Source organism: Bos indicus, chromosome 3, assembly GCF_029378745.1.
Source record: "Bos indicus isolate NIAB-ARS_2022 breed Sahiwal x Tharparkar chromosome 3, NIAB-ARS_B.indTharparkar_mat_pri_1.0, whole genome shotgun sequence".
NCBI classification, from domain to species: Eukaryota; Metazoa; Chordata; class Mammalia; order Artiodactyla; family Bovidae; genus Bos; species Bos indicus.
Window position 1 is genome coordinate 53,500,961 of NC_091762.1, and position 16,105 is coordinate 53,517,065.

A 16,105-nucleotide genomic window follows, 5' to 3' on the forward strand; every position below is an offset into this window, starting at 1 on the left:
AGATTATTCGTAACTCTGGGCAGTGCTTTGGGGCTGACATAATGGCTACACCACTTTACTCATCCCATATTTTTTTCTAGGGAGTAGCATAGCATTTGAAGGTATTAATTGTATTTGTTTATTGAGCTTCAAAAACTCTTTTGCAAATGCAAACATCAAGACATTCAACAATTCTGTAAGTATGCCATGGAATAGAGAAACTCAAAATAACAGGTTTGAAAAATGTCTGGAGAATAGTTCAAATGAGGAATAGTTAAAGAACTGAAGATGTCCTTGGGAAATTACAAAGTTATCTCTTTTAATTAAACTTATTCTGAAGGGCTCCAGAACTGGAATCAATGGATTAACATTGCAGGGAGAGAGACAGTAAATAACTTTATAAGAAATAGCTTTCTATCCAAGATAATGGTTCAAGATGGAAAAAAATTATATAGCTTTGAGCATCACTGAAAGAAATGTAAAGACTTCCTATCAAGATGCCTAGAGGAAATTCTTCAATTGGGATCATAAATGGAGCCATGTATGCTAAGCTCATATTATCTTTGAGATTCTGTCCTGACTCCCTGCAGATAATTAATAACTTCTTCATCCAAGCTTCATAAACACCATTTAAATAACTCTAGTAGAGCACTGACATGTGATGTTATAATATTTGTTTATTGATGTCACCCTCATCAAACCAAGAGTGTCTCATTATCCTTCGTCTACATCTGTCACAGCTCCAAGTACATGGTAAATTCTTAATAAATACGGTGTGTTAGTTGCTCACTTGTTCGACTCTTTGCAATCCCACGGACTGTAACCCACCAGGCTGCTCTGTCCATGGAATTCTCCAGGCAAGGATACTGGAGTGGGCTGACATTCCCTTCTCCAGGGGATCCTCCCAACACAGGGATTGAACACAGGTCTCCTGCATTGCAGACAGATTCTTTACCATCTAAGCCACCATAGCTGAACCAAATGTTATATAGTTATTAATATATGTAATATCTTGGACTCAGTGAAGACTTGGTAAGTGTTTAGGAAACATGTTCATTTGACAGCACTTGAGCATTAAGTGGTGTCCAGAGATTTTCAGTTAATGAGGAGAGGCTGCTGAGGCTGACCTGAGCATCCTCAAAATCTGGCCCCACCTGCTTGATGGCATTTCTCTCTAAAATACCAGCTGATTCCTCACAGTCTCTCCCAAACTCATTCACATTCTTGCTTCTGTGCTTTGGCTCAAGATCCTTCTATTAGCTGGACTTCCTTCCTCTTCCTTGTCTAGAAAACCATGATCCTTTCCTCTCCAGAATTCCCCTTCACTCACCCACCACCTAATAGCATGTCTGTCACCCATTCACTAAGCAGTTGGCTCTTCAGTATGTATGGGTTTAGCTAAACTTTACAGATACAAATGAGGAGACATAGTTCTTGCTCTCAAGATGTTCAATGTTCATTGGAAGCCAAACTATTTATATAAATAGTTATGATTTTTGCTTTTTATTATTTGTCCAAGATTTTTTAAATTGGAGAATAATTGCTTTTACAATGTTGTGGCAGTCTCTGCCATACATCAATGAGAATCAGTCATAATTATCCCCTCCGGGGTTTCCCAGGTGGTGCTGGTGGTAAAGAACCCACCTGCCAATGCAGGAGACATAAGAGACACAGGTTTGATCCCTGAGTTGGGAAGATCCCCTGGAGGAGGGCATGGCAACCCACTCCAGTATTCTTGCCTGGAGAATCCCATGGACAGAGGAATCTAGCTGACTACAGTCCATGGGGTTACAAAGAGTAGGACACAACTGAAGCGACTTAGCACACATACATGTATCCCTCCCCCTTGAGCTTCCCCTACCCAGCTGTTTTTGATTTCTTCTACTCGTTGGAAGCATGCTGAGGGTGGACTGAATGCTAGTGGATCAGGTGATTGTCTGGTTGTGATTGTTCCTCAATTTAAATACAACCTTTTTTTTCTATAATAGCAGAAACTTTGAAAATTGACCTTTGCTACATGCTAACCATCACTGACCCTGATTTCCACTGTGCCTTTCCCCCTTTAAGCTGTTCTCTACTTTGTCTAAGAGAAGTAAAGCAGCTGGTTTACAGTTTTCGAGTTGGTTTTTAACTAATAAAGACTCAATTTTCTTTTGCCTGAACCTTGTTACAGCCAAACTGTAACAAACTATAAAGCCGAAACACTTTATTTTGCTGTTTCAACTTCAAAATAAAAAGAAACAAACCAAAAAAAAAAGAAATAAAAATAACTCCCCCTGGACCTGAAAGTGCTTGAGGTCTTGAAGAGGTCCTGCAAGGGTTATTCTTTTTCCAGTGCTCTTCTTGTCACCTTAAAGCAGATGTAAGCTTCCTGAAGGCAGAGTCAGCTTTTATTTACTTGTGGGTCCCACATGGCAACTAGCAGGGAGCCATACATAGAGAAACTTCTGGCTAAATATTTATGGAAGCAATACAAGAGTAGACTCATTCATACGCGTGCTCCTGTGCTCTTGGAGTCATCCGTGATATTTAACACATTTCATTCTACGTCCTCTTCCTTGGCTGTTTCATGGGACCTATCCTTGGTACTTCAGTTAGTAGGTTTCTTGAAGACAGGAATACTGGCTCATAACTTTATCTTGTATTGCCAGTAAAGGTTTGTTGATTCACATGTGTTGTTTTATCTAGAATGAATTTATCCTGCTATGTTAGATCTTCTAAAAGAAGAAAAAGATGACTGCCTCACGTTAACAGAACTAGAATAAGATCCAGGCCAGAATACTGGAGTGAGTAGCCTTTCCCTTCTCCAGGAGATCTTCCCAGCCCAGGAATTGAACCCAGGTCTCCTGCATTGCAGGCAGATTCTTTACCAGCTGAGCTACAAGGGAAGCCAAGAATACTAGAGAGGGTAGCCTATCCCTTCTCCAGAGGATCTTCTTGACCCAGGAATCAAACTGGCGTCTCCTGCATTGCAGGTGGATTCTTTACCAACTGAGCTATTAGGGAAGCCCAGAATATGCTACCCTGAAGCACACCCTGAAAAGTATATGTTATACTGTTGCTCAGTTGAGTAATTCACTCAGGAGGGTTTCTATTGAATGAGGTTTCAGCAGGCTGCACTTGGGGCTGCACAGTGCCTTTCAGTTGGTGATAGGCATCTCATACACAGATTTATAAGCAGCATCAGTAATGTGGTATACTCCTTGTGAATTAACTCATCAATGGCTTCTAATGCAATGCAGGAAATGATAGTCACTACACAGAACTTTAGGAGAAAGGGAATGAAGGAGAGAGAGAAAGGAGACAGAAGAGAATGAGAATGTATTCCAGAAGATAAAGGAATAAAAAATTTTATTCACCACAAGAATAGATAGACTGTATCAATAGACTCAAGCTCAGGCAGACCAGGACAATACTACATGGCCTCCATATGGTTTCAGAAGATCCATTCAGAAAGAACTGCAGTAAACCGTCCTAAGAAGTATAACAACAGAATGACTAGGTTTCTCCAAACAGTCCCGTGTTGACTCCAGGCTACAGAACGAATGCCTTGGTTGGCTTGTCACATTGTCAAATAGATAGTTATATAGTTCCCCTGTTGACTTTGAGAGTCGACGGCAATCACACTGAAATGAGGCATCAACCAAGAGACCATAGTCCAGAGAGGTGAGCAAGCAGCCTCCAAGGTGCCCAAGAAACAAGATTCCAGTGTCTAAGAAGGCCCTAGAGGAGCTCTGCTACCATAAGCCCACTTTGAAAGAAGCACAAAGGATGCCTATGTCCTGAGTGCTGGGAAACCACATAGTTATGTGCATATGGATGAAAAAAAGGAAAACATTCCCCAGTTCCTTCCTTCACTTTTTTAAAGCATTTAGAGATACAGGCATCCTGACAAATTATGGTCGCCATGCTAGTGCAGAGCTCCAGATCCTACATCTGAACATTTTAAAATCTGACTTAGCAAAATAGTGTAGAGTAAGCTGACTTTTAATGTATGTACACCAGCAGAGTGGTCCTTAAAATACCAAAGTTATTCTGTATGAGTTAGTAAATAGCTCTGCCCCCAACCCTCCAAGTGTTCCTAAGCTGCCCCAGCCTTTCTTCCCAGGACATGCCAGCTCTCTCCCCATACGGTTAATGCCTGGCACTACAGTAGGCCTTGGGTCCCTTTACCAGCTTCTCAAGGTAACCTGGTGTTTGTGTCAGATTGATGAGCATCTTGTTTCCCTATAGGTACAAGAAACCCACGTATCAGAAAGTTGCTAGATGAGATGGAATCAAGCAAGTGCTAACCTGGCTGGAAATGGGCCCAGATGGCCATGTCTATGGAGGCACAAGTTGTTCACTGGCTTCCACTCACTTTTCATATCTTTGGCTAATTATGTTAGAAACCTATAAAGCATTTGAGTGTGGTCTCTACCCCACAACCTGAAAGCCCCTACAAAGCTATAGTCCTTAGACAGCAAGGGCTCATCAAATTCTAAACCAGATAAATGAATTCCACACCTAGACACAATTTCAGTGCAACTATTGAACATCAAAGATGAGAAAATCCTAAAAATCCTAAAAGAGGAAAAGGTAGACCATATACTAAGGAATGACAATTAGTTCCTTAGGAGGCCTGAGTAATAGTATATGCTGGAAGTCATAGATATTATCTTCAAAATGTCTAGGGAAAATCCTTACTGACAGAGAGTTCTATATCTAACCAAACTTGTCTTTAAGAGTAAGAACAGACCAACTGAAGATGGGTGATTAGTCATAGCCTCAAACTGAGACGCATGTAACTATGTATAAGAAACAACATTAAGTAAAGAAACTACACATTTTTGGCAAATTTGAATAAGTATTGACTATTATTAAGAATGCTGCTGCTGCTGCTAAGTCACTCAGTCATGTCTGACTCTGTGCAACCCCAGAGATGGCAGCCCACCAGGCTCCGCCGTCCCTGGGATTCTCCAGGCAAGAACACTGGAATGGGTTGCCATTTCCTTCTCCAATGCATGAAAGTGAAAAGTGAAAGCGAAGTCAATCAGTTGACTCTTAGCGACCCCATGAACTGCAGCCCACTAGACTTCTCCATCCATTGGATTTTCCAGGCAAGAGTACTGGAGTGGGTTAACAGTCACTAAAAAAAAAAAAGAATAACAATGACTAGAATTGAAGGGACTAAATTCAAGGTGTACCTAAAATTATAAACAGAAACAATACAAAAATATGAAGGAGGATGTTCAGATGCTAAGCATCTTAAGGTTTATATATTGTTCAAAAAAATTACTGAGGTTTTTTTCACATTAAAAATTTTTAATCACTAATATAAAACATAAAAATGAAAGGGATTACTCCAAATTGTAGAGAGGAAAAGATGGGACAAGTAAAGGTAAAATGCTCAACAAAATAGAAGGTTGGAAAGGAATGAAGAAGCATAATAATTTTGGAGGACTTCCCTGGTGGCTTAGATGTAAAGAATTTGCCTGCAATGCAGGAGACCCAGGTTCAATCTCTGGGTCGAGATGATCCCCTGGAGAAAAGAATGGCTACCCACCCCAGTGCCCCTGCTTGGAGAATGCCATGGATAGAGGAGCTAGGCGGGCCACAGTCCATGGGGTCACAAAGAGTTAGACATGACTGAGTGACTAACACTTGAACTTTAAATAATTTTTTTAACTAAGTAAAAGTTAGTAATCACAAAAAAGTAAATGGATTACATTTACTACTACCTATAAAAATGGAAGATTCTCAGAAATTTGGAATATTGAAAACAAGAAAAATTCCAGCTCTTAAATGGTGTTTACATGAGATTTGGAATCCAAATTGGAAAAGAAGAAGTAAAACTCTCACTATTTGCAGATGACATGATCCTCTACATAGAAAACCCTAAAGACTCCACCAGAAAATTACTAGAACTAATCAATGACTATAGTAAAGTTGCAGGATATAAAATCAACACACAGAAATCCCTTGCATTCCTATACACTAATAACGAGAAAACAGAAAGAGAAATTAAGGAAACAATTCCATTCACCATTGCAACGGAAAGAATAAAATACTTAGGAATATATCTACCTAAAGAAACTAAAGACCTATATATAGAAAACTATAAAACACTGGTGAAAGAAATCAAAGAGGACACTAATAGATGGAGAAATATACCATGTTCATGGATTGGAAGAATCAATATAGTGAAAATGAGTATACTACCCAAAGCAATTTATAGATTCAATGCAATCCCTATCAAGCTACCAACAGTATTCTTCACAGAGCTAGAACAAATAATTTCACAATTTGTATGGAAATACAAAAAACCTCGAATAGCCAAAGCTATCTTGAGAAAGAAGAATGGAACTGGAGGAATCAACCTACCTGACTTCAGGCTCTACTACAAAGCCACAGTTATCAAGACAGTATGGTACTGGCACAAAGACAGAAATATAGATCAATGGAACAAAATAGAAAGCCCAGAGATAAATCCATGCACATATGGACACCTTATCTTTGACAAAGGAGGCAAGAATATACAGTGGATTAAAGACAATCTCTTTAACAAGTGGTGCTGGGAAATCTGGTCAACCACTTGTAAAAGAATGAAACTAGAACACTTTCTAACACCATACACAAAAATAAATTCAAAATGGATTAAAGATCTAAACGTAAGACCAGAAACTATAAAACTCCTAGAGGAGAACATAGGCAAAACACTCTCTGACATACATCACAGCAGGATCCTCTATGACCCACCTCCCAGAATATTGGAAATAAAAGCAAAAATAAACAAATGGGACCTAATTAAACTTAAAAGCTTCTGCACAACAAAGGAAACTATTAGCAAGGTGAAAAGGCAGCCTTCAGAATGGGAGAAAATAATAGCAAATGAAGCAACCGACAAACAACTAATCTCAAAAATATACAAGCAACTCCTACAGCTCAACTCCAGAAAAATAAATGACCCAATCAAAAAATGGGCCAAAGAACTAAATAGACATTTCTCCAAAGAAGACATACAGATGGCTAACAAACACATGAAAAGATGCTCAACATCACTCATTATCAGAGAAATGCAAATCAAAACCACTATGAGGTACCATTTTACACCAGTCAGAATGGCTGCGATCCAAAAGTCTACAAGCAATAAATGCTGGAGAGGGTGTGGAGAAAAGGGAACCCTCTTACACTGTTGGTGGGAATGCAAACTAGTACAGCCACTATGGAGAACAGTGTGGAGATTCCTTAAAAACTGGAAATAGAACTGCCTTATGATCCAGCAATCCCACTGCTGGGCATACACACTGAGGAAACCAGAAGGGAAAGAGACACGTGTACCCCAATGTTCATCACAGCACTGTTTATAATAGCCAGGACATGGAAGCAACCTAGATGTCCATCAGCAGATGAATGGATAAGAAAGCTGTGGTACATATACACAATGGAGTATTACTCAGCCATTAAAAAGAATACATTTGACTCCGTTCTAATGAGGTGGATGAAACTGGAGCCTATTATACAGAGTGAAGTAAGCCAGAAAGAAAAACACCAATATAGTATACTAATGCATATATATGGAATTTAGAAAAATGGTAACAATAACCCTGTGCATGAGACATCAAAAGAGACACTGATATATAGAACAGTCTTATAGACTCTGTGGGAGAGGGAGAGGGTGGGAAGATTTGGGAGAATGGCATTGAAACATGTATAATATCATGTATGAAACGAGATGCCAGTCCAGGTTCGATGCACAATACTAGATGCTTGGGGCTGGTGCACTGGGATGACCCAGAGGGATGGTGTGGGGAGGGAGGAGGGAGGAGGGTTCAGGATGGGGAACACATGTATACCTGTGGCGAATTCATTTCGATATTTGGCAAAACTAATAAAATTTTGTAAAGTTTAAAAATAAAATAAAATTTTTAAGAAAAAGAAAAAAAAAGCTGAAAGAAATGGCAAAAATATACTGAGCAAATATTACCTGAAATAAACCTGTTGTAGCAAGACTGTATGTGTCTGTGTATGTGTGTATGCTCAGTCATGTCTGACCCTTTGCAAAGCCATGGACTGTAGTCCATGATGCTCCTCTGTCTATGGGATTCTCCAGGCAAGAATACTGGAGTGGGTTGCTATTTCCTCCTCCAGGGGATCTTCCCAACTCAGGGATCGAACCTGTGTCTCTTGCATTGGCAGGCAGATTCTTTACCAAATGCACCATCTGGGATATACAACACAAAATAAAATTCAGAGTGAAATATAATAATAGAAGAGCCCCAAAGGTTTTTGGAGGTGCAAGGTGGACAGTCCTTCTGGGGAAGGCTGGGAAGGTGTTAGTAGAGAGGGTGTGGGATAGGTTCCAGGTAAAGGCCAGATGGTGATAGTAAGTCAGTGAGTCAGGGCTGATAATGACGGACAGGTTTGTGCAGGAAATTTATGCCCAGGCCTAACCCTCCTCAGACAAACTGTGGGTCCTGATGCTTCAAGCAGCAAATCTACAGTCATTTGATGGTCAAGTGACGTAGTGCCCTGACTAGCACAGACCCTGAGGTCTATAAAAATAGTTCTTAATGGTAAAAAGGAAAACCCTGCCAGGGAACATATCACAACCATGAACTTACATTTAACTTAAAACATAATGAAAAATTCATCTTATCCTACGGAGAAATTTGCAAATCCACGATTACACTGGAGATCTTAAAAATGCCTCACTCAAAAATTACACATCAAGAAAAAAGAAAAATGTACACCTATAGAGAAATTGAACAATTAATAAGCTGTTCCAGCAGTCCTTCAGAGAAGGCAATGGCACCCCACTCCAGTCCTCTTGCCTGGAAAATCCCATGGATGGAGGAGCCTGGAAGGCTGCAGTCCATGGGATCACTGAGGGTCGAACATGACTGAGCGACTTCACTTTCACTTTTCACTTTCATGCATTGGAGAAGGAAATGGCAGCCCACTCCAGTGTTCTTGCCTGGAGAATCCCAGGGATGGGGAAGCCTGGTGGGCTGCCGTCTATGGGGTCACACAGAATCGGACACGACTGAAGTGACTTAGCAATAGCAACAGTCCTTACAAATCTCGGAATCAACAAAGAGAGGTTACATGATTTTTTTAAGCACAGGTGGAGCTAATATGAAAACTGAACTCTCACAAACAACCAATGAGGTAAATTTTATTAAAGTCTCATTTGATAAACAAGAAATCTGAGACACAGAGGTTAAGTAACTTGTTCATGGTCACACAACTGAGATACAAGCAGAGCTGGCATGTGAATCCAGACATTTTTTATTTCAGAGTTCAACTTTTAACCATAATGTTGAGGAATTGAGGCAAAACCAAAGAATTAATAACATAGAAAACAGAAATGTTAGAGGCATTCAAGAAATTAAAAACTGAACTGCCTATAAGAGCAATCTGAAATTTTTAAAAATGAATAAGGCACATACCAATCATGGATAAAAAAGAAGACATAATTACCAATATAGTAGAAATTGTAAAATACATAAGAGAATACTGTCATCAACCTTATGCCACGAAGTGTTAAAACAAAGACAAAATGGGCAATTTTCTGAAAAGATTTCAATTCCTAAAACTGATTCAAAAAGTTTAAAACTAATTAAACATTGCAATTAAAGAGATTGATTCTGTAGTTAAATTGCATTATTTCTCCCCCAGTAAGACACCATACTCACTGGTTTTTATAGTTAATATTCTTTTCAGAAAACTTTTAGGAAACTATTGTTCATATTCTATGCCATACTTACGTACAATAGAAAAGGATATGAGCTTTATTAAAAAGACCCAAAGTGAACTTAAATACAGATGGGGGGATGAGTGCTATATTATTCTTTATACTTTTTTTCTGTACTTTAAATATTTCATATTAAAAAGGGGTTCTGGGGGACTTCCCTGGGGGTCCAGCAGTTAAGTCTCTGTGCTTCCAATGCAGGGGCCACGGGTTTGATCCTCAGTCAGGGAACTAAGATCCCACATGCTGCACTGCATGGCCAAAAAGGAAATAAATAAACAAATTTATTCAAAATTTAATTAATAATCACTGAATCAATATCTTTTAAGTAATTTTTTTCAAGTTTCTGTTTCCCAGGGGATGGCTCCAATACTTCAGACCTACATCTAAACAAACTTTTTCAGCTTGAACCTAACTTTCTTTTTCAGCCTGAAGAAAAAAGAATAGCTGTTTTTCTTCAGTTAGTTTCTGAGTCTATGACCTTTTGAACATGCTACCACTTGAGTTTCCAAAATAATTTTATGAAATTCCTACCCCAAGAACCTTCAAAGCCCTGCCATTTTTCAGTCACCAGTCCTGCCTCTATGGGGAATTTAAAAATAACTCACTCTAATTCTTTCCTTAAAGGTATATTCTTGTTAAACTTCGTGACCTAAAGAGGAAACCATCTTGGGGAAGAATTAACCCATATTAAAGCATGGGCTTGGAAAGAGTCTAAAAGCACAGGCTTGAAACTCCATGATTAGACTGCTTAATTTCAGCATAAGTTACAATAGGCAGATTACCTCAGAGCAAAAATTGTCACATGCTGTTTCATGAGGTTACTAGAGAAATCTGGAAAGGTCACAACACAAGTTTCCAATTTCTTCATTGACCCCACAGGAAAATCTACATTCCAAGAAATACATTAGAGAGTTAACAAAAGTTAAGTTTAGATGTGGTGAGTAATATTATGGTTTTTATTACAGCCATGCAATAGGAAAGAATTTAAGATTAAAGTTCAGGGTAAAAATATTTTAATTTGTGGATTATAATGGCTTGCTTACTATCTGTGATTCAGCTGAGGCCATTCTAAGGAAGAACTGAAAACTCTCGTAGAAAAAGACTTTATGAATTTGGAGATAAGTGATTTCAATTACTACTCAGATTCTTACTCCTAATCCTGATATTAAATTATTGCATATTATCCTTTAGTGAGTTCCCCAGTCCAATTGATATGGAATAATAATAATAATCAGTTTTCACTACTAAAAACACAAAATGCATGAGGATTATATTAAAAATTTATCAGAGTTTTATTTAAAATTCACTATTTAAATGAAATATGATGTGCATGGTTTTTGGAAAGATGAGATCAGATGTCTTTTGAAGAGTAAAGTCACTTTAATTTATCTGTTTTTATGTAGAGGGACATTGTTTCTTCAGGGGCAACTTAGTTGTCCTTTTCTATGTCATTGTTGTTTAGTCGCTAAGTCATGTCCAACTCTTTTGTGACCCCATGGATTGTAGCCCACCAGGGTCCTCTGTCCGTGAGATTTCCCAGGCAAGAATACTGGAGTGGGTTGCCATTGCCCAGAGATTGAACTTGTGTCTTCCGCATTGGCAGGTGAATTCTTTATCACTGAGCCACCTGGAAAGACCATTATTTTCTATATAAACCCCTATTGTCTATGAAGCTAGCAATATTGATGCTGTGCATGTTTAAGGTCACACTGACCTGTAGTATGTCATATACTATAAAATAAGTTACACTGGAATTCTACTACTGATCCCCTAGGGTGGGCAATATGTATACATTTTTCCATGTTGATTTGTGTTGATTTTTTTTAGTGTATTTTTAACAAAATGAACTGTCTTTGTGAAGACCGATCATTTTCTCAATCTGAGCATCTTGAATTGTCTACATTCTTTTTATTGTCTGCTGTTTTACTTTCTTCTCCATGAATGATACTCAAAAACATTGTACCAGAATTTCCTTGAGGTTTATTCATTGATTTTCTTGTCATTGTTGTATTGCTAGAGTGCATTGTTATTGTTGCTTCTTTCAGTGTTTACATGGATGATATGCTTATTGAATGATATGCTTATTCAACACCAAAACCCTGGAGATTTTCTATTTATTCACTTGATACATCAATTGCACTCATCTCACACACTAGTCAAGTAATGCTCAAAATTCTCCAAGCCAGGCTTCAACAATACATGAACTGTGAACTTCCAGATGTTCAAGCTGGTTTTAGAAAAGACAGAGGAACCAGAGATCAAATTGCCAACATCCGCTGGATCATCAAAAAAGTAAAAAAGTTCCAGAAAAACATCTATTTCTGCTTTATTGACTATGCCAAAGCCTTTGACTGTGTGGATCACAATAAACTGTGGAAAATTCTAAAAGAGATGGGAATACCAGACCACCCGACCTGCCTCTTGAGAAACCTATATGCAGGTCAGGAAGCAACAGTTAGAACTGGATGTGGAACAACACACTGGTTCCAAATAGGAAAAGGAGTACGTCAAGGCTGTATATTGTCACTCTGCTTATTGAACTTATATGCAGAGTACATCATGAGAAATGTTGGGCTGAATGAAGCACAAGCTGGAATTAAGATTGCTGGGAGAAATATCAATAACCTCCAATATGCAGATGACACCACCCTTATGGCAGAAAGTGAAGAAGAACTAAAGAGGCTCTTGATGAAAGTGAAAGAGGAGAGTGAAAAAGTTGGCTTATAGCTCAACATTCAGAAAACGAAGATCATGGCATCTGGTTCCATCACGTCATGGGAAATAGATGGGGAAACAGTGGAAACAGTGTCAGACTTTATTTTGGGGGGCTCCAAAATCACTGCAGATGGTGATTGCAGCCATGAAATTAAAAGACACTTACTCCTTGGAAGGAAAGTTATGACCAGCCTAGATAGCATATTAGAAAGCAGAGACATTACTTTGTCAACAAAGGTCCATCCAGTCAAGCCTATGGTTTTTCCAGTAGTCATGTATGGATGTAAAAGTTGGACTCTAAAGAAAGCTGAGAACCAAAGAATTGATGCTTTTGAACTGCGGTGTCGGAGAAGACTCTTGAGAGTCCCTTGGACTGAAAGGAGATCCAACCAGTCCATCCTAAAGGAGATCAGTCCTGGGTGTTCATTGGAAGGACTGATGCTGAAGCTGAAACTCCAATACTTTGGCCATCTGATGTGGAGAGCTGACTCATCGGAAAAAAACCCTGATGCTGGGAAAGATTGAGGGTAGGAGGAAAAGGGGACGACAGAGGATGAGATGGTTGGGTGGCATCACCGACTCAATGGATATGAGTTTGGGTAAACTCTGGGAGTTGGTGATGGACAGGGAGGCCTGGCGTGCTGTGGTTCATGAGGTTGCAAAGAGTCGGACACAACTGAGCAACTGAACTGAACTGAACTGAACTGATACATCAATAAATATTTGTTTCACATCTATCCACTGTGCAATAGGTTCTGGAAATGAAAAACCTAAATTAGACACTTGAGGCATTCAGTGTCTTCCTCAGTCTCTTTCCCCTTTCCTACCCCCCCACCCCTGCACCTTCACCTGGCTAATTCATACCCACCCTTCAGGTTAAGTTATTCAGAAGAGGAGTAGGAGAATGACTACAAACAGAACATTAATTTGGTTCAAGAACAACACTGGCAACTTTAACAAGAGTGTTTTCAATGGGATGGAGGGCATGGAGGGGTCAAATACAGACTACAGGTGACACAAGTGAGGAGTTAGAGCCAACGAGGACAGACTCTTTATTTTAAAACACAAGTAGCAAAAAAGGAGGAAACAGATACTGTAGTAACGCATGGGGAAGAGACTGTTCATAAAAAAGTTTGGTTTTGGTTAGGAAGAAATTTGAGTATGATTTTAAACTTAGAAACAAAGAGCAAATCATTGGGAGAAATTGACAATACAGAAAAAAATGAAGATAATTTATGTGGCGAGCTCCAGAGTAGTGATATGATGTTTTACGGGTGTTGATCTTGGTCTTGGGAGGGAAAGACATCTCTCCCCCAGGAATATTAGGGAAAGAAGTAATATGACGACAGTTAGAATCTGAAACTGAGAGTAGTGAAGTGAAAAATATGAGAAAAGCCTCTCATCTCTGTTGGGAAAAATGGAATATAAATCATGTTCTAAGAAGAAGATAGACAACGAAGAAGCAAACAGTTTGAGAATGATGAATGTTTGGAAATGTTTTTATGAGGAATGCATGCTGTGTGCTCCCTTTTGTCCCTCAATCCATTCTACCTGCTTTGTGCCCTGAGATGCCATGGGTTATACTAACCAGTTTCCTAACTCTCTAACTTCTGGTTGGTTTCAACCAATGAGAGCAAAGAGAGTCGGGAATATTTATCCTACCAGGTCTTTTTCTGCCTGGCCATGAGCTGCCAGTGGCAAGAGTTCCTCTCCCAAGGAACACAGCTGATGTTAGGAGGCCTTCCCTTATAGCTACTAGTCTTGGTAGCTTCCTCTTCCTTTTAGGCTTCGGAGAGTAATGGCTTTTCCTCTGTTGCTGACCCCAGGACATTTTGCCATCCTGTTTTCCCATAACCTGGCTTACATCTGAACAAATAGCCTTCCTATTGAACTTTCCTCACACTTGAGTGTGCCATTTGTTTCTTCTCTGGGATCCTGACTGACACAGAATGCAAGAGGAAGTTGAGTGGAGACAAGTAAAAGCATTGTCTTAAGCACCTTGCCTAAGTTTGTCATGCTCATTTTCTCTGGGTGATCTTGCTATCCATGAGAAGATGCAGATAAAGAGGATGGTGGGATTCATGGAAGCTTGTAGGTGGAAGAATACATGTGGCAAAAGAAAAGAGAGAGGAATAGAGGGTACTGGTGAATGGGTCATTGAAATTACTGGCTTAGACCTAAGAGCTATGCTCTCCATGTGCATTTTGAGTGAGAGAAACACTTTTCTACTGGTTTCTTAAGTCTTTATGGCTGAATTATGATCTCCCTTGTATTTGCCTGTATATTCAGTGAAGCTTCAGAAAACAGAAACATACACACACACACACACACACATATATGCACAAACACACTGTAGGTCACTCTAGATCTGAAAGTGTTATTGGACTGTCCTAGACTGAATTGTGCACCCCTGAATTCATAGGCTGAAGCTCTAACAACCAATGTGATTATATTTGGAGACAGAACCTTTAAGGAGGTAATGATGGTTAAATGGGGCTTCCCAGGTTTGCTAGTGGTAAAGAACCTGCCTGCCAATCCAGAAGATATAAGAGACACCGGTTCAATCCCTGGGTCAGGAAGACCCCCTGAAGGAAGGCATAGCAACTCACTATTCTTGCCTGGAGAATCCCCACGGACAGAGGAGTCCGGCAGGCTAAAGTTCATAGGGTCACAAAGAGTCAGCCACTTGACTAAAGCAACTTCGAAGCATGCACGAGTTAGGTTAAATGAAATCATTAAGGTAGGGCTTTAATCCAATAGGATCGGTGTTCTTACCAGAAGAGAAAGAGACACTGGGGATACATGCAAAGAGACAGATCACATTAGGTTACAGCAAGAAGGCAGCTGTCTGCAAGCTAAGAGGAGAGTCCTCATCAGAAACTAGCTCTGTTGACACCTTGAGCTTGGACTTCCAGCCTCCAGAACTAAGAGAACTGAGAGAATATAAATTTCTGTTAAGTAACCCAGCCTGTGATACTCTGCTATGGCAGCCCAAGCAGTCTGATATATGGACCACCTAAATTTTTGCATATCAAAGGGAACCATACTTCATTGGTCATGGAATCCAGTGAGGCAAAATACTCCATTCTGCCCACTTGCACTGGCCTCTCATCTCCTCTTTATTGACTATGATTTACTCTCCAAGCCCAGTTCCAATTTCACCACTGGGCAACCTCCCAATTCTCTGGTGGCTCAGATGGTAAAGCATCTGCCTACAATGCAGAAGACCCAGGTTCAATCCCTGGGTCAGGAAGATCCTCTGGAGAAGGAAATGGCAGTGTTCTTGCCTGGTAAATCTCGTGGATGGAGGAGCCTGGTAGGCTACATTCCATGGGGTTGCAAAGAGTTGGACACGCCTGAGCAACTTCACTTCACTTTATCTTCCCTCTTCCCTAAAGGAATTCACTCTTTAGGAATTCAACCTCTCTGTTCTATAATCCCATGTTTTTATTATTACCTCTCCTAGGGCCAACACATTAGAATTTTGAACTCACCCCAGCTCTTATCAATGCTGAGTATACAGCAAGCACTTAATAAATGTTTGTTGATTGATGGGTTACTTATCCTCAAAAATTAGATAAAAACTATTTAGTTTAATTTGCTTCTATACTTACAACATATTCTGAGAACAGATGAAAATTCAGGGCAAACAGTTGATTATCATAACACAGATGT

The 16,105-nt window shown here is 39.6% G+C and overlaps 1 non-coding gene across 1 annotated transcript; it reads left to right on the top strand.

Annotated features, from left to right (window-relative positions):
* Positions 1-15,610: 15,610 nt before the first annotated feature.
* TRNAC-ACA (transfer RNA cysteine (anticodon ACA)) lies at positions 15,611-15,684 on the top strand. Its single transcript has one exon. It is a non-coding gene; the product is annotated as a tRNA-Cys (tRNA).
* The last annotated feature ends 421 nt before the right edge of the window (positions 15,685-16,105 follow it).